The sequence below is a fragment of the Melanerpes formicivorus genome, unplaced genomic scaffold (genome assembly GCF_026170545.1).
Source record: "Melanerpes formicivorus ecotype bairdi unplaced genomic scaffold, bMelFor1.0.p_v2 SCAF_262, whole genome shotgun sequence".
Lineage (NCBI taxonomy): Eukaryota > Metazoa > Chordata > Aves > Piciformes > Picidae > Melanerpes > Melanerpes formicivorus.
In genome coordinates this window covers 62,501-65,000 of record NW_027142614.1, presented here as the reverse complement: position 1 = coordinate 65,000, position 2,500 = coordinate 62,501, and the positions used below count along the sequence as shown (strand labels likewise).

Here is a 2,500-nt window from a genome sequence, read left to right as displayed (position 1 = left end):
CTTCCTCACTAAGCATCTTACAAATATAATTATGTCTGCTAATTCTGGCCTCCTGAACAGCAGGACAGTACCCAATTATATGAGCAGCTGACTCATTCTCAGCCTGGCAGTGACGGCATTTTGTATTTTGGTCCTGATTTCTACCCCTCGCTAAGAACTCTCTAGTTGGATATACATTTGCTCTCAATTGTAAAGCTGTTATTAATTTTCTATAAGGGATGTTCTTGTAATTCACAAGCCAATTGTTACTGGTGGAATCATTTTCAAAGTTTGCAGTTCCTATGCCCTGGGACATCAATGCTGTCCATTTTGTGAACTCATTTTTCCTCCAATTGCAAGGTTTGGGAAAGATTTTCTTAGGGGCGGGTTTTTCCCATTCAGATAATTCCTCCCGTCCCCCATATTCCGTTACCATTATTGTCTGGGGGTTATATATTGATGGTATTTTCTCTTTGTCTCCCCCTGCTGATATCCACAATTTTTCATAATCTTTATCAATATCATTATTTTTAACTACAGTTTTAACTGCTTCATCTGATGAATTTGCCAATCTGTGTAATCGTCTAGCTTGGATACTAGGGATTAACCCAGCCAATCGGGCTAAGCCTAAGCCTCCATCTTTAGTGCTGGAATACAAGATGCCATCACAGGTACATACTGGGAGATGTAACCATTTTTTCACCCTATTTCGAATTGTTAAATCCATTTCTTCCAGATAGGTGGCTTTTACATTTGCCTGGTCTGCTAAGTAGACCAATCTAGGCACTGTGTACACTTTTAACATGTCCAATTTTTGAAATGGTTTTAAAGGGGCTCTTTCGATGCGATTGAGCCAAACTTCTAATTTATTTTGTAATTCGGGCTTAACTATCCCCACCCAAGGGTCGATTTGCAAGCCAAGATATTTCTCTGACTGACCCGGGTGGATCATGTTTAAAGGGGTACCGCTGATAAGCCATGGAGGACAGTCATTGATGGTGTAAGAGTCCTTAGTTGGTTGAATAAAGAAACCATGGCACTTTTCCCCCTGCGTTTTTAATCCAGTTAAGTCACAAAATGCTTCTAGAATTTCAATATTTTTCTCCATTCCTGATTGGGACTTACTCAGCAGGACCAGGTCGTCTGCAAAAGCCAGAGCTGTTAATTTGCCATTCCCGTGTTGGAACCCCTCCCCACACTCTTCTAATTTACATAACAGAGGGTCAATGCACAGGTTAAAGAGGAGTGGTGACATGGGATCGCCCTGTTTCACACCAGTTTTGATTCCTATTGACTCAGACTCTCCTTCTTTAGTTTTGATTCTGGTGTGGATGTTTTGATAGAAGTCCTTAATTAATGCTATTATGTGGTCATCCAGGCCCTTTTGCTTTAGCACCGCCAGGATGTGGGTGTGGCTCACTGAATCAAAGGCTTTGGCCAAATCGACAAAGACAACCCCCAGGGGTTTCTTTTGTTTCTTTGCATTCCTAATTAATAGCTGTAATAGTTTTAAGTTCTCAGCACAGCCAGAAGATTGAATGAAGCCTCTCTGCCTGGGGTTAATGGGACACGCCTTTGCCAACCTTGCAGTTAAGATTCTTGAATAGAGTCTCAGGATGATGGAACCAATAGTAATTGGCCGCCAGTTGTTAATATCATTTTGGCGTTCGGGCGCTGATGATTTAGGTATTAGGATTGTTCGGCATCCCCTTATTACATCTGGAATTTTGCCACTTAACAGCCAGAGATTAAATAGTTCTTTGATCTCCTCACAATTTGGATCCATTTTAAGCAGGGCCTTCAGGGTGATCCCATCAGGGCCTGGTGCCGATTTTTTATTCATGTCTTTGATATTCTTAAGGATCTCTTTCTCTGTAATCAATTCCTTAAAAGCCGAATTATCCGCCCGCCCCACAGACTGGAATGCTCCAAGTCCTTGAAATAAGTTCTGAGACTCCCACCTAGATCTGAAGGTGTTACTGACCTCTTCCAGGGGGATGGCACATTGCGCAGAGTCTTTTTCATCCAGAATCATATTAGCTAACTTCCCTCGATCTAAGCTGAAGAGGCGTTGGAATCGGAGAAATTCTCCACGCTTTCTGGCTCTTTTTCTCATCCACTCCTTTTGAGGTTTCTTCTGCTGAGGTTTATGTTGGCTCTTTTTTGGCACTTTCTGTTCAATTGATTTCTCAAACAAATACAAATATTGGTCCTGAGCTACCTCATTGAGTAATTTTAATGAGTCTGTTTTGCCTTCAATTATTTGTTTATATGTATTTTTAAGGATGGGCAGCTTCCCTGATGTTAGCTTTTCATTAATAGTCTTTTTATAGTGGGCTAGCAGCTCCCTTTCACCAGAAGATGGAATCACAGTCCTCTCCTCTTTTAACCTGTTTTTGCTCTCTTGTGTTTTCTCTCTTTCTGGCACCACAGTTTCTCTTAATAGTCTTCTCTTTTCACTGATCTGTTTGGCTGTTTTAGTTGTTAATTTTTCAGCAATCAATTTGTTAATATTTTTCCT

At 40.9% G+C, this 2,500-nt stretch overlaps 1 pseudogene; it reads right to left on the bottom strand.

Annotated features, from left to right (window-relative positions):
* LOC137458641 (28S ribosomal RNA) overlaps positions 1-2,500 on the bottom strand; it is an 8,479-nt pseudogene that overhangs the window by 1,905 nt on the left and 4,074 nt on the right.